This window comes from Lutra lutra, chromosome 5, assembly GCF_902655055.1.
Source record: "Lutra lutra chromosome 5, mLutLut1.2, whole genome shotgun sequence".
NCBI classification, from domain to species: Eukaryota; Metazoa; Chordata; class Mammalia; order Carnivora; family Mustelidae; genus Lutra; species Lutra lutra.
Window position 1 is genome coordinate 120,274,160 of NC_062282.1, and position 25,923 is coordinate 120,300,082.

At 41.0% G+C, this 25,923-nt stretch overlaps 1 protein-coding gene and 1 pseudogene across 16 annotated transcripts in view; both read right to left on the bottom strand.

The window, feature by feature from the left end:
* The window catches only part of MCTP1 (multiple C2 and transmembrane domain containing 1), a 521,742-nt gene that overhangs the window by 487,071 nt on the left and 8,748 nt on the right, over positions 1 to 25,923 (bottom strand). The gene's annotated exons all lie outside the window — the stretch shown is intronic.
* Positions 15,900 to 16,178, bottom strand: LOC125100161 (small nuclear ribonucleoprotein E-like; annotated as a pseudogene).

The window sequence follows — 25,923 nt, forward strand, 5'->3', positions numbered from 1 at the left end:
ATTTATTACATGACAATTAAGCTTCAATAAAGCTGTTTTTTAAAAATGTCATAAAGCACTACTCTTGACTTCCTGTCAAAATTAGAATTTCTGGTTCAGGATGGCAATGTAAGAGGACCCTGACCTCACCTACTCCCCCCCCCCAAAAAAATACAGGAAATCTATAACTACATATGGCACAACTTCCTCTGAAAAAAGTCAGAACCAGCTAAGCAATTCCTATGCACTGGGTGAGCCAGAGAAAGCACACAACAAAGCAGTAGGAGAGGCTGGCACACAGTCTCACTATAAACCACCTCTGGTGCAGCGAGCCATAATCCAGAGGGAACAAAAAACCCCAAGCTTCTCCTTAAGGAGCAAAGGCTTTGAACTCTGTATCAGCCACCCCAATTTTTAAGACCTGCACCTGGGAGATGAGCCCCCAAAACACCTAACTCTGAAAACCAACACGGCTCACATCCGTAAGACGTACAAGGCTATAACAAACTAAGACATGGCTCTTAAGGGGCTTGAACAGTTGGACTCACCCACCTCAGGGCATAGCATGGAAATAGTCAAGGAGTGCCTGGACGTTGTGTGGAAACAGCCCAACTGCTTGTCTTGGAACATCAGCCTGAGGGAAAGCATCTGACTTGACACACATTTTGGGAGCCTTCTGGGGTGCTTTCTGGGGATAGAGACTGGTGGGTGCCATCTTTACACTCTCCTTCTGTCTTACTGCAGCCAGTGGATGCCATCTTCAAAACAAAACAAAACAAAACAAAACTCTATGCTTTATTTTTTCCCTTTTCTTGCTTTTTTTCTCCTCTGGTAAGCATTATCTCTATACTCTCCCTCTACCTCTGCCTCCCTCTCCCTCTGCCTCCCTACAGCTTGCCAGTATCTCCTAGAAAGGAGCTCATACACTCATCTGGACCCCAAATGCTACCCAGTGGACTGCTTCCAGATTGCCTGCACTGGTGACTGGTGGGGCTTATGCTTTTCATCCCATAGGGCTATATATACTTGTATACTTAAAAGTTGCTGCTTGAGAGTCTGGCTTCCAATCGGTCTGAATCTATGTGTTAAGTGAACTCTTCCCCTTTGGAGAAGAACTTGGCACCCTCAACAACTGGAAGCTATGAAAAATAAAATAAAATAAGCTGCTTAGATAATCACAAAGGTTTAAAAAAGACAACCAAGACCTAGAGCAAGGTTGAATGATAAGGTTCATCTCCTACATGAGGCCACTCCTTCACGACTAAGGCTGTTCATCTAATGCACAGAAGCTAACAGAGAGTCAAGGAAAATGAAGAAACAGAGGAAGATGTTCCAAATGAGAGGACAAGATAAAAACCTAAAAAAAAAAAAAAAACAACTTTAATGAAATAAGTACAACTATAGCTATTGAGAACGTGTAAATCAATGAACAAAGTGAATCCCAGCTCTCAGAAGATATGTGTGCATATATATGTATCATATATATATATGTATGATGCATATACATATATGACATGAGGACTTTGATCCTCCTTATAATTATGAGAACAAGGGAAACTTAGTTTTATTAAACATGCACTTCACCTCTTGATGATGTAATAATGAGGAACTGTGAAAGCAATGGATAAATAAAACTCATGGAAACATCTCTTATGATAAGAAAAGATATGGCTCGTTTAAAACAGACAAAGGAAGAGACAACTAGAAAATGGGCACATATAAGAGCTTACTGTTTTTGAACCACCGCCACCCCCCCAAAAAAAGGTAGCATACAACTGTGGTTCTGGAAAGAAGAGAAACCTAGAGTTAGTCCAGGATTGGCCTTTACTGGGGCAGTGCAGGATAAGAGATACCAAGTGGAGCAGGGATCATAGTAAGTCAAAGAGGCAGAGAGAAAAGAATCCCAAGCTTCAGAGGGTGGGAAGAGAGCAGGCTAGAAGTCATTATGGGAATTTATAATGAGTTTTTGGTGTAAATAAAGAGGTCTAGCAGACATCATCTAATACAGAGGTGAGAGCTGAATGAAGTTGTACAAAGGTTGAACAGTGCTGGAAGATGGAGTTCTGGCACAAACAGAATGAAGAGATCTTGCTGAAAACTTGAGATATTCAGTTGAGCCCCCATGCCTTGGACTAAAAAGTATGCTCGAGAGTAGAAAAGGAGATAACTCGGATTGCATACAATATATCATCTACAGTGTACAGCATAAAATAAGAAAATTACTAGACATAAGAAGAAACAGCAAAACACAACTCACAGTCAAGCAATAAGGCAGTCAAGAGAAACAAACCATGAAATGATGATTCGGGTTTAGAATTATTAAACAAAGATTGCAAAGCAGCTATTATAAATCTACTCAAGGACTCGGAGGAACAGATGGCAACAAGGAGTGAACGGATGGGGAAGTTCCTATATTTCTGCGTTTGTTTCCTCATCTAAAAAGTGGGGATTAAAAATAATACCTACCTCAGAGTACATGATTATATGTAAGGGCTTACAATAATGCCTGACTCATCATAAGCACTTAGTGAAGGTTTAAAGTGATCATGTGACTTGGGGCATTTTATGTTCCTATCTGAGCCTCAACTTCTTCATTAGGAAGAAGAGGAAATTAATTTATCTTCTTAGGATTCTTTATTTAATTTAATGAATATATTTATTTGTCAGAGAGAGAGAAAGAGCACGAGCCCTGCTTGAAGGGCAGGCAAGCCTGGAGGGGCAGGCAGAGGAAGAAGCAGGCTCCCCACCGAGTGGGGAGCCTGATGCAGGACTTGATCCCAGGACCTGGATCATGAACTGAGCTGAAGACAGATGCTTAACTGACTGAACCACCCGGGCATCCCTTCTTAGGACTATTATAAAGATTAAATGAATTATAAAAGTGTGGAGAAAACCTAACACAATGTGTGGTAGACAATAATGATTTGACATCAGCTCTCTTTACCTTCCAGATACATCATTTTAAACTTAAGATTATAGGAAAGATAACGTGTGATAACTCTTCTTCTTTTTTCTTTTTTTTCTAAAACAGAACTAATTAGGGATCAAAGCAATACTATAAGACATTCCTACATTTCTTCCACTAGAACATATAGCTATCCAAATGTAAATGAAATGTTATAACAATTAGGTCATCCTTGCTCTCCCTAATCTGGAAGTCCTCAGTCACTAACTCCTGAATTCCTCCCTTATTTACTCTCCATTTGCTCTTTCACCAAACGGCTATGAGTGTCAGCTCAGGGCCAGGTTTTGTGCTGGTCCTAGGCATAAATCTAAAAACACAAGATAGTGCCTGCCCTCCGGGAACATAAAAATAATGAAAAGGAAACTAAAACAACTATGCCAAGTACTGAGAGAGGGACAGGTACAGAAAGAGAATAGGAACAGAAAATACAGACGGAAAGTTAAGGCTCATTTGTGTTAGAAGAGGTGATATGACTAGAAGAGGAGAGACTTAAAGGAGAGAAAGAGGCAAACATGTCAAGAAAAGGGAGAAGGACATCTCAAGCAGAGGGAGAAGACTGAAAGCACCTGAAATGAGTAAGCATGGAATCTGGAGAACTACAGTATGAACAGAGAGAGCATAGTTTGACTACGGAACTGTTGAGAGATGAGGTATGCAGGGGTCACAGAGGGCCTAATATTTATTTCCTATTAAGGGCTTTCGACTTTATTGTGTGAGCAATGAAGAATCAGTGACACCAATGAGAAGCAAAAGAAGACAGATATATAATAAAACTCATCTGCTATGTCATAAATCATAAAGTCCTTTGTCTCTGACCCAGGGTACTAGTGTCTTCTGTTAACATCCATGAAACTATGGCAACTAACTGGTTGACTTGTAAGAGTAGTAAAATCTCGGACCCAGTTTTTGATAGGGGATGGGGTTTTCATTTTTAGTACCATAGAAAGAAAATGTAAGTTTGAATTTTGACCCATCCATTCACAAGCTGCCTAATAACTTCTGCAGGTCTTTTCCTCTTCTACAAAAATGAATATAACAACACTTAAATGTGAAAGTATGTGTTAACATAATGCTTAACCCAGAGGTCTTTCTTTTTTATATTTCCATTTCCCACTTTTTCTTTAAAGGTGTGTAGTTCTACAGTTTTATATTTTTAAAGTTCCTGCCACAGTGAACTGAATCTTTGTCTTTGCTCTTTCCCAATGAAAATTCATGAAAAGAATTACTTAAAAAGGGGCCAAATTGCCATATATCCTTTTATAACCACAGGACACATAATTAGACTAACATAAAGGTATAAGTACTAAGAAAATAATAAATCTGTAAAGACAGGACAAAGACAGGGCTATTAAACGTTCTGAAAAGAAGACATTTCATTTCATTGCATTTGAAACTGTGGAAGGGACGGAGAATTGTAAATTCGCTCATTTGAAAGCATAATCCAATATCCTAAAACAGAACCCTATTGTTTAGTTTGCAGTTTTCATGACTACTAAACATACTTGTAGTCTGGGCCATAAAATACCTATTATTATATTAACATTTTATTGAACCAGCAATAAATTCCTAGATGTTTTAACTCACTAGACAAGTTTACTATGCCTGCTAAAAATTCGGTCAGTAAAAATGTGAATAACTTAGTCTCCCAAACCATAAACTATTGGAGCATTCCATTCATAACCACACAGTAAATGCTGAAGCCAGAATTCCAACCAAGGAAGACTAGGTCCAGAGTTTATACCTTAACCTGAAGTTTAACTATTAGTAAAGCCTGTTGTCCTTTCTGATCATCTACAAATGAAGTCTTTCAGTATCTAATCTCAAATAAAATTAACATCGACTCTTCCATATAAGTTATTACGGTGAGTCACGTGGGGCTCTAAAGAAACACAGACATGCTATATTGAGATGCTTAGTAATACTCAAAAAATTTTAATTAGTGCTTAAGACAATAGAAGAATATGCTTCAAAACCCACTGCATATATTAATTGCCAAGTTAATTATCTATATAGGTGCTATTGAAATTTAGAGGCAGGAGAGAACACTGAAGGATGTTGCATTCTCAGCTCTGATTCAGCCAAGTCAATTAATCATCTTCTGGGAGCATGGCTATCCTAATTTGTAAAATATTTCCAAATTATATTGATATCAGCTTTTAACAAATTGTGGGTTACAACCCATCTGTGGGTCATAAAATCGAGACAATGGTCAAAACCGGCAACTCTACTAAAAAATGGACTGGAATGGAAAATATCAGAGGTTACCTTGTGAAGTGTCTTGAATTTTAAACCGTGCGTGTGTACATGGGTGTGTGTGTGCAGAGTCTGCCGTAAAATGTGATTCTTAATATGGCCATAATCATGAAAAGTTGAAAGCCAATGTTGTGTTCCAAACTTAAAGAGGTTGCAGGAGATTATAGGAGTTAAACATTCTTGTTCCAATACAGATCTTTCCAAAGGTGAACAAGTGACTATTCTAGGCTGTCAACTGAAGAGTGGTAACCAGGTCTTCCTACCACTGTCTGTACTCCCAGCACGAGCCCAGTGTCTGACAGAGAGCCAGTCTTCACCACATGATAGAGAGAGAAAACCCTAAATGGAAATAGCCAGAGACATTTGAGGATATCAGCACTTTCCTCAACTTTAAAGAATTCGTAGAATTTCGATAACTTAAGGAATTGAATAGGGGTCCTTCTTAGAATTCATTCTTTCACTTCCTGACCATATACTAGGGCTGGGAAGGAAATAAAACTAAAAGCTTTCTACTCAGAGCAGGGAGATAATGAACTGAATGACACTGCAAAGCCACGATGGGATCCTCCCCTCCCCCACAGTGCACTGATCCCACCCACAGCCCTATGAAGAATGGGAAAAATACAGGTCCTAGAGCCCGAGGCTAAAAGTACATTGAGGACACTAACAAGAGCTGGTGTTAACCCTTTTCTCGGAAAGTTAAAATTAAAGTCTGTGATTCATGCTTCCTATTTTAAACAGGAGCCCAAAGAACAAAGGTTAGATATTACATATAAAGCAGAGAGTCAGAGAACCAGGAATTAATACAGACTAATTCCCTCAGCATCAAAATGCAGCCTGCCTTTAAGGATAGGGTTCCAGAACTTCTCAACAATTCTTCTCCACAAATCAGTGAGTCATTGCCCTCCCTAAGCAATGTATGCATTCTAGCACTGAATCAGGAAGAAGTACAGCCACAAACCCGTGCAAGGGAAGGTGGTTCATCTGTAGCTCGGGGCATGGAGAGCGAATCAGAAGTATCAGATGCTCTTTAATAAAGAGCTGAAAACCGTACTTAATGGAGCTCTTCCAGTAAAAATGCACATCAGGTTCTGCCACATGGTTACTTATAGGGGAGAACCCTAGTTTGAGTCACCTTATGCCATTCTCCTTTTGCTTTGTTACTTGATTTACTCTTTGATATTTTTCAAAAAAAGAAGGATGAAAGAGAGGGAGGAAGGAAAGGAGAGAAAGAGGGAATAAAGACATAAAAAAGGAAAATACGCTGGCCAACTGAACATAATAAAAAATATAAAAAAATACTTCTAATAAATAAATAAATTTAATTAGTTTAATTTAATTTAAAAAAAGAGGGAAAATAAATGAGAGTTTCTTTTCTAGCAAGGTGTTAGGAAACTATCCTGGGGTGCGCCCAACACTATCTGGGCTAGTCTAGGGCCCGTCTGCCAGCAGACCATTCCCAGCACACCCAGACTGGTCTACATCTTGGGCTGTGGGCCATACTGACTCCTAGGATTTGATAGTAAAAGACTGTTGCGAATTTATTTTACTGAAGAAATCACTTTATTACAAGCACAGTGGTGTACAAACTTGCTTATTTTCTCCTCTTTTTAGCCAGATTTCTGAAGAAATCAGGGTCCCGGAAGGGAAATACACACCACTCTGAATATTTGAAGCAAAGGGAGTATATAACGTGGGGACCTGGCTGCACAGATGGTGGACAAGCCGAGAAGCCGAACAGGGGATCACAAGGCAACCCAGAGTTTGGCAAAAAGTCAAGGGTGAGCTGAACTCACCCTTAGGAGGGATGGACAAAGGGAGCAGGTGGCTACATCCCAGTGGTTGAGGTCCCCCAGTGAGGAAGGTATCACACTGCAATGAGTTGGGGGTGCGGGGCTTGGAGGCATAGGAGACGTAATACCCTTGCCAGAGCCTCTCTAAGAGGCAGAGCAGTGTCAGAACAAATACTCTGGCTTCTCTCTCTTACAACCCACCTCTCACTGCTGAACCCAGATGGACGTCAGCTGCCAGCCAGCAGGAGTCTGAGATGAGTAAGGAGGAGGACAAGGCTTGAACCTTAAAATCCTTCTCAGTGTCACAAAAAGCTAGTTGGTGTTTATTCCTATCCCTCATCATTAGTCAAATTCAACATGACCTGGGGTGGGGCGGGGGGGTACAAATTAAGAGGAGAGGAAAAATACGACACTCACAAGTGATATTTGGAATTCACCAATCATAATGTCAAACACCTAGGGAGTGTTATATTCGATTATTCATACATTTCAGTATTTAGTGAGTTCCTATAGGCTAGGGACAATCCAACATGCTTGGAATACAACAGTGTGTCCAGATCCACACCCTCATGGAGGACAGTAAAAAGATGGGCACTCAAACAACTATTATAATATCCCAACTGGGAACAGTGCTCCAAAGCAGAGTATATAAAGGAAAGAACCATAACTGGAGATTTGATCAAGTCAGGAAGACAGAGAATGGCTCCTTGAGGATGAGTTGATAGCTGGCAAATGAACAGACATAAACTAAATTCTCCAGGCAGAAGAAACAGCATAACAGGGAGACTGGTAACCAATAAAAAGCTCTAAGTTAAGGACAGTGCAGCTTAGTTGGAACGAGCAAAAAAAGCAAGATGAGGTGCTGAAATAGGTCTAAAACCATAAAGAAATTTTAGACCATATTTTTACATGCTGACTTTACTACAGCACACCCTTCACTTTATTTTTTTTAATTTTTTTTAAATTTTTATTCATTTATTTGACAGACAGAGATCACAGGTGGGCAGAGAGACAGGCAGAGAGAGAGGCAGAGAGAGAGGAAGGGAAGCAGGCTCCCAGCCAAGCAGAGAGCCCGATGTGGGGCTCAATCCCAGGACCCTGGGATCATGACCCGAGCCTAAGGCAGAGGCTCAACCCACTGAGCCACCCAGGCGCCCCTATTTTTTTTTTAATTTTAATGATTGTTTTGTTCCAATGTAATTTGTTTTGTGTTTATATTCTATTCATGATAGATTTTTACTTTGGGGAGTGAAAAAAAAATTTTTTTTCTTTCTTAAGTGTACCTAGGGTCACCTGGGTGGCTTAGTGGGTTAAAGCCTCTGCCTTTGGCTCAGGTAATGATCTCAGGGTTCTCAGATAGAGCCCCGCAAGGGGCTCTCTGCTCAGCAGAGAGCCTGCTTCCTTCTCTCTCTCTCTCTGCCTGCCTCTCTGCCTACTTGTGATCCCACTCTCTGTCAATTAAATAAAATCTTTAAAAAAAAAAAGTGTACCTAAAGTCTAAAAAAAGTCAGTTTAGAGAAAACCATTAAACATATATTGTACATGTGGTAGGTAGGTATGGCAGATACTATGACTTATTGAAGTTTCAGAAATCCTGACATAAGAAAAATGTTGTTGAATTATTTTAATACTGTAAGTACATCTCAACACACTGTGGTCACTGGGAAATTTCCCTCATTACATTAACTGTCCTCAAATTCTCCTCAGAACAGATGTTGATAACAACTTCTGGTTCAATTCATGGTATATACCTTGAGAATGTTGCTTAATGATTAGTAAGATACAGTCTGAGGAGCTGGGTAAGATCTGCCTCATTTTAGTATGTATGTATGTATGTATGTATTTATTTATTTGACACAGAGAAAGAGAGAGAGAGAGAATCTTAAGCAAGTTCCAGGCTCCGCGCGGAACTGGACATGGGGATTGATCTTACAACCCTGAGATCATGACCTAAGTTGAAATCAAGAGGCAGATGTGTAACCAAATGAGCCGCCCAGGTGCCCTGTGCCTCATTTTACTTTTAAAAAATAATTTAGGGGGCACCTGGGTGGCTCAGATGGTTGAGATGCTGCCTTCAGCTCAGGTTTTGATCTCAGGTCCAGATATTGAGCCCCATGTCGGACTCCCTGCTCAGCAAGGAGTTTGCTTCTCATTCTCCCTCTGCTTCTCTGTTTGTGTGCTCTCTCTCTTTCAAATGAATAAATAAAAAATTAAAAACAATTTTAATTTTTAAAAATCTTAAATTTAAATTTCTAATTTAAATTTAAAAATTTTTAACTTAAATATTTTTAAAAATTTAAAAGACTTTAAAAAAAAACAATTTTAATGTTAAAAAAAAAAGCACTAGTTCCTGTTTCTTTTCTATAATTGCCAGATATATGATTCATGAGCCAGAAATGGGGTGGGGAGGGGGGAAGAAAAGTATAAAAATCTAAAAATCCTACAGTCCTTTGATAAATAAACTGTTGCTATTTTGGTGTTTGCTCTTTACTCTTCTATGAACTTATATTTATAGCTTTTACATATACACAATTGATATCACTATTTATCTAACTTTACGTATTTTTAAAATCTCAGATTATAATAAACATTGTCCTATACCACTAACAATGCTTCCCAATAGCAAAGAGCACACCTGGTGCCTAGATCTTGGTTTCTTTCTTTTTTTTTAAAGATTTTATTTATTTATTTGACAGACAGAGATCACAAGTAAGCAGAGAGGCAGGCAGAGAGACAGGGGGAAGCAGGCTCCCCCTGAGCAGAGAGCTGATGTGGGGCTCGATCCCAGGACCCCGGGATCACGACCTGAGCCGAAGGCAGAGGCTTAACCCACTGAGCCACCCAGGCACCCCCAGATCTCAGTTTCTAATACCATTCTCCAATAAAAGAAACTAGGGAATCTTTGGGAAATAGTTATTTCCAGGACTAGGACAGGAAACATAAGAGATGAGCCTTGTGCATCTTCGAGTAAAAAAGTCAGGAAATACTGCAGAAAATAAATACACGTACAAAGATGAGAGTAAGCCAAAGGCATATGGCAGCCAGCTGAAAGAGCTCTCTATAGCCAAAGCTGGAGCAATCTGAGCAAAAGAGTAAATACATTAGCGTTGGGTTAAACACAAAGTATAAAATGAATATCCGTGAGTCCATCCTGCCATAAATCAATGATTGAATAAATAAATAATGGGGAGACTAGATAAATCGTTTCTGCTCAATTTCAAACAATTTATGTCAATATTCCAGCCTCGCATAAGTGGAATATAACTTCCCAATCCCTAAGGATAAGCTGCACGTAATGACCTCCTTCCAAGGAATACAGCATGGAATGTGGGAGGCGGGAGGAATAACTTTACAGAAGCCTGCTACATGCTACCTCTGGCAAGTGACCAAGGTTCACATTGACCGCAATGAGGCAGGTGGGGTGTGTGCGCCCTTGATAAGATCTGATGAGAATGGTACTCTTCCTCTGTGGCCTTTCCCCCACAAAACCCATAACCCCGGTCTAATAATGAGAAAAACATCAGACAAATCCCAATTGAGAAACAGTCTGCAAAATATCTGACTATACTCCTCAAACCTATCAAGGTCATCGAAAAGAAGGAATGTCTGAAAAACTGTCATACTCAATAGGAGTTTAAGGAAACATGACAAAATATCACTGGTATACTGGATGGGATCCCAGAACAAACAAATGACATTAGGTAAAATCTGAGGAGACCTGAATGAAGGCTTTAAGTTAATAATAATGTCAGTTCATTAACTATAACAAATGCACCATAATAATGCTGAATGTTAATAATAGGGGAAACTGAGTGTTGAATATATGGGAATTTGCTGTACCATCTTTGTAAGTTTTTTGTAATTACAAAATTGCTCTAAAAATAAAGTTCATTTAAAATGAATACTCAAATATTTTGAAAGTATTTTAAATGATCACATAATGACTTACAGAGTTTATTAAATTCTTTAAGCATTTCCCTATTGTTGAATATGTGAGCCACTGACAATTTTTCCCTGTTAAAAGTAACTGTGATGAGCAAATATCTACATGGAGATTTGGTTCATACCTTTGATTGTGTCTTACCAATAGATTCCTAGAAGTTCAAGCTATGTTTTTAAGAAAGTCAAAATGACGTATTTATCTTATTGTAAAAATAACCAATAATATTGGAAGACCCATTAGATTGTACAGCTTTTTTTCTTTTTAAAATTTTATTTATTTATTTGACAGAGAGAGAGAGAGAGAGAGAGAGAGAGAAACAGCGAGAGAGGGAACACAAGCAGGGGGAGTGGGAGAGGGAGAAGCAGGCTTCCGCTGAGTAGGGAGCCCCATGGGGGGCTGGATCCCAGGACCATAGGATCATGACCTGAGCTGAAGGCAGACGCTTAACTGACTGAGCCACCCAGACACCCCAGATTGTGCAGCTTCTCTGAACTAAGTTCCATTCCTCTCAGTAGTAAAAATAAAACAAAATAAAATAAAGTAAAATAAAATAAAAATAAATAGATAAATCCAGAATTTGCATTCAACTCCCAATCTTATCCACCGATTCTTGAATTCATTCAATAAACACTTGAGTAGCTGCTATACTCCAAGCAAATGTACTATCAGGAATGATATTTTACCACGTTAAGACCTTATTATTTTATAAATCATAAAAGAACACCTAATTCAGAGAATTCTTCAGTTGACAGCTAATGATCATTTCCGGATCTCCATAGTTAGAGAGTATAGGAATAGTAAGTGGTAGGCGCTTTTCAACTAATTTTTTGCAACATTTGAATCTCCAGGCCAGAGTGTGATTCTGTAGCTAAAAAAGATTGCTCCCACGTTAGCATTTGGTGATTTCTTAAAAACACTTATTTAAAAACTTAAAATTTTTACTCTATAATAAATGATTTCCTGTAGTATTTCTCTCCTTTTGACTTTGCGGCCCTCTGGTGCCCCCTAATGCCCATCCCTCTGGCAGGTTTGTGTTTCTTCATCCTCCCATAAAAGTTATTTTAAGCCTGGGTGTAACCACACCAGGAAAACTTCCCTTGATTGTCTTCAAAATGTCCACGTATCACCAAACTTCAAAACCATTGCCATTGTTTCCATGACATCTAACTATTTCTTCCTAAAACTTAGAGATCACTTCAAGAAATCCAACAATAGTGTCTGTTAGAAGAGTTTCTTAGAAATATTCTCTATGATGAAGAGCTGCGTGCAGATGGGTTTTGGGGGTGAAGGCGGTACCCCTTAAGATGCACCTGTAAAGATGTGAGGGGGGCGGGATTGGGAGGGAGGGAGAAGGTGGCCCACAATGTGGTTTCAACAGCATCAAAATAGATCCCACAGGGAGCCTGGACTGCAGAGGTACCCCCAATGGAGGCAAGAGGGCTGGGCCTTTGTAACCTCTCATCAAGCAGTCATCGGCTCTCAGCACCCCACTGGAGGGAGCCAACCTTGGGAGAGGCAGTTTCCCATGGTCTAGGGCAATGCCCGGTGAGGGACACAGCTGTGGAGCCATCACAACCCACAGCCCTAGGGGTGGGAGGAAGGGCACATCCCCAGAGAAGGGGATGTGGCTGGAGCACGGAAGTTTCCACAATGGCTCTGTTCTAAGTCTTTGCCTGGTAGACGATGATGACAACTACTACTACTACTACTACTACTACTACTACTACTACTACTACATTTTACTCTTGTCATAGGTCTTAAAAGGACCAAACTCTTCTTTTTTTTTTTTTTTAAGATTTTATCTATTTATTTGACAGAGAGACACACTGAGAGAGGGAACACAAGCAGGGGGAGCGAGAGAGAGAAGCAGCCTCCCTGTTGAGCAGGGAGCCAAACACAGGACTGGATCCCAGGACTCTAGGATCATGACCTGAGCCCAAGGCAGACGCTTAAACTGACTGAGCCACCCAGGTGCCCCAAGATGATCAAATTCTTGAAAATGAAGTCCACAGTCCAAGGACACTTTTTTTAATCAAGGAGACTTCTGAGAGACTGCCATGAAACAGTGTAGGCGAGCGGGAACCCCTACATTGCTGCTCCTCACATAGTGTCTAGGTAGGCACTCTGCAAATATCTTTGGAGGATAGCCAAAGCACCACTATTGTTAGGCATTACACCCACTTTTAGGAAGTGAAAAGGAATGACACCTCAAAATAAAAATGTAAATAATATAAAAGGACCAACACTGAGATGAAGATGCCTAAGTCAGTTCTTGGCAAAAACCCGAGGGAGGACTATGTGGAAAGCTGTGAGTAGAGACAGGTTTGGAATCACATCCTAAATCTGTATTTGAGAAATTGATTATTTCTGTCTTTACTTAACTTTGAAAAATAAAATCCCTGTAGTAGTTGTAGCAATGAGATCCTCAGGGGAGTAAGAGGTAGCGTCACTGAAAAACTTATGATTTTGTGAACAAAAGTTTGCATTTAACTTTCTTATGTTGATTTCACCTGTTTGGATTTTTTCCAGACGTTATGTAATTGTTCTGAATCTGACAATTTAAAACATGGTAATTAAATCCTTTCTTTAAAAACAGAAATTTGGACTAATGCAGTGTTTTATTTGAAAAAGTTCACTGTTGCATTAAATATTAAGAAATTGATAAAGAAGTATTAAATGTTTTTTTAAAAACTTGCAGCTAAATAGCTCCTTGAGATATTCTTTTAATAAATGACCAAAGCTATTCAATAAATATCAGAAAACTAAAAGATAAAGTTCATTTACGTCATACCATATCACTTATCCCTAATTATTCTCCTAATGCTTTAAAAATTAAAAGTTTTTCTTGGGGCACCTGAGTGGCTCAGTTGGTTAAGCATCTACCTTTGGCTCAGGCCACAATCTGGAGTCCCACATCAAGTGCCCTGCTCAGTGGGGAGTCTCTACTTCCCCCTCTGTCCTTCACCTTGCTTGTGCTTGCTCTCACTCACTCACTCTCCCTCTTAATAAAATCTTAAAAATATTAAAATAAAAATTAAAATTAAAACTTTTCCTCAATTAATAGGAAAATTATTAATTATTCAATTTGACTTCACATTTGTGGAGTATTTGCTATGTGCAAGGCATATATTAAGCAAAGGAAGGAACTAAAGCTGATCCCTTCAAAGACACTCCACTTGGGCTGTGGTGAAGAAACATTATCAAGTGTAGGAAGGCCAATCATCACAAAACTATTATCTGTAAAGTGCAGGCAGCCCCTCATTTCCTGAACTGGTGAGGTTCCAGAAAGCTGTTTACTGACTTCGTTGGCCCAGGGAAGCAATATCACAAATGGGGCTGGTTTCCAAATGAGACCTCCTAATACAGTTCTAGGAGCTCCAGCCCAAGTTCTATGGGCAAGAAATTACTAGGGACAGGAGAACATGGGAAGTTCTTCACTCCTTTGCCAGGTCCATTCATTCTGTAGCAAAGCTCTGAATCAAAGAAAGTCTTCAGATAGCATTCTCCCTTCCGCACACCTCCATTCAAAGCTCTACTATTGTCCAGCCTCGTGGCATGCTCGACACAACTAAGTCCAGCAGCAACCCCTCAGGCCCAGGTCACTGCCCCAAATTCTACAGACCGAGCTAATTCATTGGGCTCCCACCAACTCCACCCATCCCCATCGAAATGTATATCTATCTATCAAAAAGGTAAATCTTTTCTATCCAGGAATGAGGGGGAAAGACTAACTGAATTCATTCATGCTAAGTAGGAATGATCAGTCCTTAAGATTGTGTGCCAAGGGCTGCTGGAGGAAAACACCCGAGAGGCTCCAGAAGACAAGGGTATAAATTCTAAAGAAAATACCTATCAAGTCAAATGTGGAGAATAACAGCCCACTAACAGTGACTGAGGCAGGGGAGGGGAACAGGCAATATAGGAGAATAATGACTGTGTGTTGAGTGTTTACCATGTGGCAGGAACTCACTCTAAAGGACACCATCGGGTAAGTATGTTATTAGCCCAGTTTTACAGAAGAGAAATGTGGGGTTTGGAGAGGCTAGCACTTGAGTGAGCTCTGGAAGACTGTCCGCCCAGTCCTCTCTCCACCATGGCAAAACCAGTAGGATCCTGACTCCGGAGGTGGGCAGCTCGCTCCGGCCATTCTTCTTTTGCATGATTCCTTCTCTTCTTTTCTACTGAAACCAGAGATCCTATAAAGGCAAATTTTTTCCCGAGTGTGATAGTCAGGACAGCAGAGAAACTGAGGTAGTAATGGATGGATACTACCAAAGCATATTTGTAAAAATTAAACTGCTTCTAAGTGGGGTGTGAATGAAGACCTGCTCGTGACTAGACCCTGTAAAAGGAGAAGACAGTATCTTAACTTCCTCAGTGCATTTATCACCCAAGCATCAGTATCTACCTATGGAAAGTATGATTTATAGGGTCTTTTCCAACATTCTAGGCCTCAATTAATGAGAGAGCCTTGACGTTAACTCAAGTGTTATCATTTGTACCAAAGCTGACTTTAAGATTACTCATCTCATTACTATGGCTCTACAATAGTATAGAAGGGCATTAAAAAAGGAATCTGATGTACTTTTCCATTCCATACACTATGCTCATTTTACATTAAAAACACAGGAAAAACAGTCTTCTCCAGCAGGGCTGGTGAGAGCCCTGTGCCCCACACCAGAAGCTAGGCCCAGCAGCTCACAGATCAACATTTCAGATGCCTGATCATTTATCTTCCCAACTGCTGATTATTGACAGAACCCTAAGAGCACATGGGCAATTTTTGCTTGCCCACGGCAATATTTTTCTAATAGAAACAATCCCACAGCATGTATTGTCATCTGATAATAACATGAAGGCAATCAAAACAATTAATTATTCAATTAATGAACAAATGTTTTGGAAAAATGCTCCCAACAATGGATATCTGAAAAAACAAACTACATGGCCTTCTCATTGATCACGTCTAGTTGGAGACACTTTGGAGCAGGGTAATACCGTCTCCTTTTAGCATGATCCGACCCACTTGTTTTCTTGACTTTGTTTTAGAATGAATCTCTTCTGCTCTACCTAATACAAGGTTCATGCACTCATCCAAACCAATGACACAGCCCTCTGTCTGCATGGTCACTTGTACCTTATGCCATACCTGAATCTGAGATCTGTTTTGCAAGTATCTGAAGATGAGGTTGTTGGGCTGCACCATCACCTTCTAGGTTTTCTGGCTCTGGCCACTGTATGCCATGGTGGGTGCCGACAAAGACCACATGCTAGCTCAGAAAATGGCCAGAACAATCCGATTTGCCTTTAAGGACCTGCTTCTCTCTCACTTTCAGTCCCTATGGTTTGGGTTGGATTACCCTCATTGTGGGGCACTAAGGTACACCTATGATGTGGCCAAGCAGCTCATCCCCTGGCCACAAGGAGTAGAGTAAGAGCCCAATCATTCCAGTGAGACTCACTTCAAAAAACTGTGTGACAAGGGCTGCTGGAGGAAACCACCCAAGAGGGAAGATGCCCAGAGCCAAGCAGTTCTGAGGGAACGTAAGGAGGAGGGGGAGGGCAGAGACAGAGAGAGCTGATGGCATAGTTTGAAGCTCTGCATCCAGCCTGCTCTGGGTCTTTTCAGAGGTGAGCCGATATACTCTCTGTTGAAGCCACATCAGGAAGAATTGAGCTTCTGTCGCTCATAAGGAAAGAGTCCTGAATAAGACATCTCTGTGTCTGGGCTCCACTCATCTCATTAGACACCTGCATTCTTGCCCGTGTCTCCCCAGATGTTCCTGTTATTATGATGGGAACCACTGTGTGGTCCTGGGCCTGGCCCACCTGGCAGAACTCGCAGGCCCGGCCTCAGTAGCAGGTACATCTTCTGGGTCCTGGCAAACCAGGCCTCAGTTCTCCAGCAGGCGCTCACACTCCCCACTCGCTCCACCCGCCCTCCTCCTCACAGGCTGTTGCCCCAAAGAGAGACTCAGGCTTCCAGGAAGGGAGCTCCAGGTTAGGTCTATGGCTGGCTTCTTTTAGAGGGAGTTAAGGGTGATTCCATTTGTCAAGGCCCAGAGCTCACAGCACAGATCCACGTCCCTCTGAACTAGCCACCTCTCAGGTTTGAGAGCTGCCTTCTAACTTAAACAAAGCTCTTTCTTCAGAATGACTCCATATGTGGGCTTTTACCTTTTTTAGCACATTTCTTTTTTTTTTAAGATTTTATTTATTCATTTGACAGACATAAATCACAAGTAGGCAGAGAGGCAGTCAGAGAGAGAGGAAGGAAAGCAGGCTCCCCGCTGAGCAGAGAGCCCAACACGGGGCTCGATCCCAGGACCCTGAGATCATGACTGACCTGAGCCGAAGGCAAAGGCTTTAACCCACTGAGCCACCCAGGCGCCCCAGCACATTTATTTCTAAAACACGGCCATGGGATCACTGAGAGAAATGAGTATAGCTAAGGGGACAAAAGTCTAGTAGACCAACAGCACTTTCCATGAGGTAACTGAGCCTCTGTATTTCCTGTGAAGAGGAGTCCCCATGGCTTCATTTACTTAACAGTGGGGTGTCCACACTACCTGACAGTGACATTTATCTTTGATGTATATTTACTATTTCCCCAGCTAAGAGGACAAATCTCTGGAGGGCAGAGCCATGGGTCCACAGAAGCCAGAACAGAGACATGTGAGTGTAGCCCATAGGCAGCAAATATTGACCCCTGAGGAGGATAACTAAGAGGATTCCGTATCATATTTTCTAGGAAAGACATCTTTCTTTTCAGTGGTTCAGTCCCAAAGAAGACTCTATACAAGGGAAGAGAAATCAACTTTCAGGAAACAGAATCCAATATTAACAATAAATTCCAGTTAGGACCAAATTAGGGTTCCAATTATATACTGGTCACAGTAAATGCTGCAGGCCACAACTGGCTATTTATTTCTGGGCACATCTGCTTGTCTTTCCAGGAAGCCAGTCTATAGTTCCTTCTTTCTAAGAACCAATCCATGTCCCCCGCAAGTTTCTGGGATAAATGAATATAAAATTTGAAAATTTAAAGATTCAAGTTTTGATTTTTTTTTTTTCTAGTGCTAATGGGGCCATCTTACTTCATGAGAGCTATCACTGAGTCTTCCTTTTGACCCAAGAGTACTAATGGAGGTTTTTGGAGTCCATGGGTTGGAAGTCATTGACTTCCTTGCTTGAAGGTGAATCAACAATGATGGATTTGTGTCCATTTGTATTTCTTTCTTTCTTTTTTTTTTAAAGATTGTATTTATTTATTTGACAGACAGAGATTACAAGCAGGCAGAGAGATAAGCAGAGAGAGAGGGGGAAGCAGGCTCCATGCTGAGCAGAGAGCCCAATGCTGGGCTTGATCCCAGGACCCTGGGATCATGACCTGAGCTGAAAGCAGAGGCTTTAATCCACTGAGCCACTCAGGCGCCCCTCATTTGTATTTCTTTATGAAGAGAATGCAGGTAACCACTGTGGTTGCCTGGGGAGATCAAAGCTTGATAGGCAGGCCTCACTTGGGTGGGTCTTGGTATAATTTCTGGGCCCTAATCTGCTAGAAACGCTAGAATCCATACCCTGAGCTTTCATAAAGTAGCAAATAGGCTGCTAATACTACTACTTTAGGTTTGATTGATGGACTAGAGTCTCATTGAGGAGTTTTGATATTTCCTTTTTTTTCCTACTATAACACTGTATCATAAATATCATGGTGAGGTTTTATGCCCTTTAAGCTTTCCTTGTTGCTTAGGCACAACTGTCAATCTGTTTCACAAATGTGAATATTGGCTGTACATGAAAGTATAAAACTTAGATTTTATATCTAAGAAAATACATAGTAAAATAGAAAACTTAAAACTCCCTCACCACACCTCAGATCTGTTCAACAAGCAGTCTTCCTAATTAACCAAGATTACGTTAACAAAATATATAGATTTAAATGTATATTGTATAACTCCTTACAGAATCCCTTCCCAAGGTTCTTCACTTCTTTTCCCCATCCTAACTTCAGGAAAGAAACTGGAAGCTCACAAAATGTATGCCTTCCATAATTTACAGCTGTAACATCTAAATCACCGGGCTTTATCTCATTTTCATCTCTACTTAGCCTCGGAAATGTGCTGTCTCTGAGAATCTCTCCCCTGAGTACTGACAAAGGGAGATTAGATTGCATTTCCTGCCTTCATTTACCTTCCAATAGTGTGCAATAAAAAGGCAATAGGAAGAATGAAATGGCCTGTTTTTCCAGGGGGAAAGATATTTTCATCTTTCATATTTCTGTTTCTTACAGACATTTTTAAAATACAACATCTTGGGAGAGGGAAGTAGCCCCTACCAACATTGTTAACTCCTTATGAATTCAGCACATCTGTGAGCATAGTGTGGCTCCACAGGGAGCAGTAAAGAACAGCTATTCCCAGACCAAAGTCATCAACTTCCTGCAGATGGTTCTCCTCTTCATGGAAGAGCATTGGAGCTCTCATGACAGCTTTAGAACTTGTGAAAGTCCACAACTCCCCATGGCCCACAAGGTCCTGCGTAACCTGGCCCCAGCCAACCATTCCACACTGAGCCCCCATACTTGCCTTCTTACCAAATTCCAGCTGTGCAGGCAAAACTTCTCTAAGTGCCTGCTGTAGTGTCCTGTGCCCAGAACTATTTGCTACATCCTTTCCTTCCTTCTGTTCCCCCAAATCTGGTCAAATTCTGTTCATTCTTTGCCTCTCATCCTAAAAATCACTTCTTCAGGAAAGCCTTCCCTGCCCCTCCCCTTCCTGCAAGCTCAGGTTGGGACCACTTAGAACTGGCTATCAGTATTTCTCTGTACTCCTCTGAATCCATTATTACAATTATAATAGAGTGTGACTTGTGATATTTTTAAAACTGTAATGGAAATTTCTCCTACTAGATCATAAACTCTCCAAGAGCAGGAACTGATATGTCTTCTCTAGCAAGGTATTTACAAGAAATCATGTCTACTGTAGGGTAGATATTTCATAAATATGTGAGGAAGGGAGAGAGAAAGGAAGAGAGATATATTACCAAAATTGTTAGTACTGTAGCAGAAGGAGATCTTCCAGCTACATAGGTATATCTGGGGCTGGTTCATTATAGAGAACATTGAACCAAATCTTTTCACCACTCCAAGACTTCTAGAAAAGTCTGAGCTCATGAGCCGATGTAGCAGCTTTAATGTGGGGAGAGTGATGCACCATGGCAGTTAGACTCAAGAGTTTTGGAGCCAGCCACATACTTAGGTACAAAAATCCCAGCTCTGCCACTTACCGCCCTTTCTGAGCAATTTCCTCACCCTTTCTGAGCCTCCACTGATTCATCCATAAAATGAGGCTAAGAATTCTGGCCCCTTTTACAGTTGTCTCAAAGACTAGACGTAATGACTGCCAAGCATTCATGACAAAGATTTTAGTGCTGTTATTACTATTACCAAGAAACATTAGAAGTCGTGCTAGATTCAGAAGATATTATATCTTGCCTTTCTCCTTGCTAAAGGAATATACCCCAACCAGGCATAGTCACCAACAACTAGTTGCTTAGAAAACAAGGTGTTTTCCTGTCCCGAGATCCTGACACCTAGACTAACTGCAGAATGCATAGCTTTATTTTTCACAGGCATTTAACAATATGACTGGAAGTTCAGATACATATACAGAATTCACAACAAGAATGATCTGAAAAAGATTCACCAAGGATGATCTGAAAAATTTCAGGATCTGAAAAATATTCGCTGAGCGTGCCAAGAAACAAACTAACCCATTCACACTCACTCTATATTTCTGGACATTTTCTCCAAAAAATAATGGCACATTCTTCCAGTTGTATCTCCAAAACAAACTGGAGACTCAGACCCTTTGGTAAGACTGGTGTTAGAGGAATGCCAGATTGCCAGAATCAACCACAAATCAATGGTTTGGGTAGCAGTCACACACCCATCACAGGTGTGCAGATGTGGCCTTGCTAACAAGCAGAGTGGGGGTTTCTGGAAACTATGGCCTGGCACAAATCAGACATCGGTTACCCAAGCTTTGCCATTCACTAGCTAAGGACAGAAGCTGGACTGCATACAAGTTAGCCTCTCTAAACATTTCCCAGGTATAAAATGCACTGATAATACCTCTCTGTCAAAACTGCTGTGAGGTTTGGAGTGAGATAATGTACATAATCTATAATGATTATTTGAGATAGCATGTAAAGAATGCCTAGCAAATATATCTATTTCATGTCATATCCTTTCCCTAATACCGTGCCTTTCACAGAACAGGAAAGCCTTAATGAGAGAAGCCAGGGGAGCTTGTCAAACATAGATGCTATATCATTATAAGGATCTTATAACTTATAAAGCATTCCTAATAAGAATATCAATAACAGAAATAGTGATGATCTCGCAGGATACCTGATGCAGAAGAATTTTTTTTAAATAAGACTAACATTTAAAAGATGCCAGCAAGATCTTTATCTAGCTGTCAAAGAGAGCTAAGAGGATGTAGTACCAGTAAGAAGTAAGTGGGAGAGCTAGGAGTCTACATGACCTCAAAATCTTCTGTTACATTAAGTCTGTCTTTATTAAACTTACTTGTTATGAGACAACCTTCCAATAAGAAAGATAGGAAGGAGACGGTGGAAGAGCTGTAATGTTACTACTGAGATGGGGAAAAAGACAAGGCTTTAAAACTTTGTTCGAACTTCTCCCTGCAGTTCTGTTTCCCTGGGTTGGGCTCCTCGGGCACAACCTCCTTCAGACAGCCTTCCTTTGTAGGATCCAAATTATACTAAAGTGTGACTTTGGAGCAGTCCCTTAATCTCCTATAGCTTAGTCTCCTCACCTGGAAAATGCAAAAGATAAGAAACGTACTTCAGAAAATACCGTAGTCAACAAATGAACTAATACAAACAAAGCACCCAGAATAGTGCCAATACATCATAAGTATTCTGTAGCTTTAGGGATTTTCTTTTCTTTTTAAAGATTTTATTTATTTATTTGATAGAGAGAGACACAGCAAGAGAGGGAACACAAGCAGGGGGAGTGGGAGAGGGAGAAACAGGCTTGCCGCAGAGCGGGGAGCCCGATGCGGGGCTCGATGCGGGGCTCGATCCCGGGACCTTGGAACCATGACCTGAGCCAAAGGCAGACGCTCAACAACTGAGCCACCCAGGTGCCCCGCTGAGTGAGTTTTTTTTTTTTTTTAATTTATTTTTATTTTTTTTATTTTTATTTTTTATAAACATGGGGATTTTTAATAGTACGTATAAAGTGTCATTTTAAAATGGCACCAGTGTGAGAGGCCCTTGGTTGGTGATCCACACGTCAGAAGTGAGAGGGTACAATTACAAAGAGAGCCCAGCCCTGGTGGGCAGGGGAAGACCACACTCATCATGTCCTACCTCATGTGACCTAACTTCAGCAGACGGACCACGTACTGCGATTTTACAAACGTTAATTCAAATGCAGGGTCATAAAGCCAAGCCCTACCACTAGAAAGAACTTCATGGGCTTACTTAAGAAAACTAATTTGCATGAGAAATTCCTAGCACCAAATACATACAAAATTTGTGTAGCTACTGAAAACTCACATTGGATTTAACTCAGTTATCCTCTGACTCGTCTTTTGAGGTGATTTCACAAAATGAGCTCCTCATCAGTAGCAGGAGTACCCTTGGCTGAGAATACATCTTCACAATCCTAAAAGTATCCCTTTTTCTCTAATTACAACATGAACTATATCAATAAAGAAGTTCACCCAAACACCTCCCTATTTTTAACTGTAAGGATCTCTTTGTGAGGGCAAAATCGGGCCAGGCTTGAAAATGCTAATGGTAGATATTGGTTATTGTGACTTCTAGGTTTCAAAAGCTAAGGGAATGAATCTTTTCTGTGGTGGCTGTAAATAAGATAGTTACTTAGGAAAGAAAAACCATTCTGCTGAGAAAAGACATTCCTTATACATTAGTTCAAATTCAAAGTAAGACTACTCATTTCCTTTACAGAACACACCCCATAGTAAATCATCAAAACGGTCTATTGATTGGTTTTTTTCCTTCTCTCTTTGGCTGAGCTGGTTTTTATACAACTACTCAGACTACATAGACTTAAACCAGTTATTGTAAAGACAATGTTATCATTGAAATTTAGTATTATCACATTACGTTTGGAAGTGGAAGAATACTGGGGTGCTTGGAGGGCTCAGTCAGTAGAGCATGTGATTCTTAATCTCAGGGTCGTCAGTTCAAGCCCCATGTTGGACAAGGAGTTTTTATTTTAAGTAGTTAAAATAAAAATAAAAACAAAAACAAAACAACAGTAATAAAATAAAATAAGGAAGTAGGAAAAGTATTGGAGTTGTGGTCATCTTTGACTCCAGGGGAAAATAGTATGTATGTGAAAGAATAAGTATATGTATACAGCATACCTGGTAAAGGCATAATTGTGTTTGGGTGTGTAAGTGTGTACACATGTGTCAAAGCAGTACAAAATGTCAAAACATCATGGGAGCTAATTATTTAAACTTCACTATGGAAAAAAAATTACAAAAGCTTCTAATGAAAAAAAGTGCCTCACTTTCCTCTTTTATTTTCCTGCCCATGTTCCTAGAAGGAAAGAGAAGTAAAATAGTGAAAGGGAGAGAACAACAGGTCAGAGAATGAAGAGCCAAGACCCACATAATATCCCACCCAGAGAGTCCTGTGAGAGGTAAACAGCCTAACCATGGTTGATAATCCAAAATACACAAAAATCCCCTCATAGTAAGTTCCACATACTTCTTCCTCCTGTTCTGGCATACTTCTGCCAGTACTTCTTACTGGCATAGTAAGATCCACATACTTCTTCCTCCTGTTCTGGCATATCCCAAAAGGGGGCGCGGGGGATCAAGTCAAAGAAAGTGAAAACGTCAAGCAGAAAGGAGTAAATATAAGACCACTTAAAGCTCCATCTTCCTTGACAAGAGGCAGAGGGCATGGGGCCTGGGAAACTGGAAAATGCAGGCTTCCCTCCATGTCTGCCCAGTCCCCTGTCTCACTCCCCAGATCCCCACAGAGCAGGCCAGAGAGTCACAAAAACACCAGCTAGGTCTGGAGTAAATGAATGCAATGAGGCCTTGGGGGCCAAACAGAGAGGGGAAAGGACTGAAGGGTGACAACCAAACTGGTTAGGTAAATGCTTTTTTTTACTTTTTTACTTGAAACTATGGTGTTGAATTGGCATATATGCAAGGCCAGTCACAGTCACAGCTGGACGCCCTCCGGGTCCCTCAGACCCAACTTCTATCTAAAAGCAGAGGGAAGCAAAGAAAGGAGGGGAAAGTGCAGTTGTGCCTGCTCTCAATGGGGGCGGGGGGGGGGGGGGGGGGGGGGGGGGGGGGAGACACGACATGCTGAGTCAGGGTTTCCCACCTCTAGGGAACAGGAGGCTTGGCAACTGCTCTGTAGTGACAGAGCGCTTCTCTCCAAAATCTATTCTAATCTCAAAAGATACTTTAGGAAAACAGACTTCTAATTTGGTGTTGTGAAAATACTATTTAAAAGCAACTATAGAAATGTTGAATTTTTCTGTTATGAAAAGCTATTTTACACCTCAACAAAAGAACGGGAGTCAGATATGGCTTAGGGGTCTGGATAGAATACGGTTTCTATTTTGGGAAGATATCTATTTGTCATTTTCAGAAATTGATCATTTGCCACGCACAGATCGATCTTTCGTCTGAGAAAGAAAGCATATTTTAATATGTTTGAAGCACAAAACTCCTCAAGAATGAAAATTTTCGATAGAGCCCATAGATTCTAAAACTTTCCATTCTAAGGATTCTCCAAATATTTAGCCACTCTGACATCAGGTGTGGAAGAATCTATGAAACAGAGTCATGTGGGAGGTTTTCTTGTTTTACCTGATTTTGTTTAACACACGTTTACCCTTTCTCTTACTCCATTAACGCTACTTTCAGTGCTTAATGCTGCAGGAGAAAAGGAAAACTGTTTTATTCAGGATGAATTCAAAATAACTATAAAGAATATGGGCTATTCCGGTAAGCAAGTGACAACGTGGTTCTCAGGAGTCTGACACCCTCAGCAGTAAATGCAAATTCAAAACTCAACTTTCCGTCTCCCCTCCCCAGAAAAAGACTTTAATAAAAAAGCATTTTTGGGGCGCCTGGGTGGCTCAGTGGGTTAAGCCGCTGCCTTCGGCTCAGGTCATGATCTCAGAGTCCTGGAATCGAGCCCCGCATCATTGGGCTCTCTGCTCAGCGGGGAGCCTGCTTCCTCCTCTCTCTGCCTGCCTCTCTGCCTGCTTGTGATCTGTCAAATAAATAAAATCTTTAAAAAAAAAAAAAGCATTTTTTTTTTAACAGAACCAAGAAAAACCGAAGACATAAGTAAAAGGGAAAACATGGTGCGATTACTTCCTTCCACTCTCCCTTTCCTTGAAGGTTCAGCCAAATCCCTGGTCTTTCCAATCTTTCTCTCCTCCCATCGCCAAGGTCAGGTCACTGCCCAGGTTCAGGCTCTCCCTAGGACTCTTGGCCTCTGCTACTAACTATACCCTTCTGATGCTCACTTGGCCCTCTCTCCCCTGCTCAGGTGCCTCCAGGGTTCCCTACAGCGGCCCCATGCCCTGCTCAGCCCCCACAGTCTGGCCACAGCTGAATCTTCATCTCTACTTCCCATACCTTCCTTCCTGAACCCCAGGCCTCAGTCCCACCACTGACTCCCATGTTTTGAATACACAGCACACTTACCTGTCTCTGTGACCATGGCAGTATCCGCCCCCCAGCCCCCACCCCGCCCAGCCTTGCCACCACCACCACCATCTCCCTATGCCCAAATCCTAACCACACTCCAGTATAAGGCAGAAGCCATGGGTGGGTGGGGGGGAACACTGAATTGCTAACACCAAACCTACTACTTACCTACATCTACGTTCACAGTGTCTCCTTCCATTTGCAATGGAAGAGGAACCCTTCTTCAGGCTGAGGCTA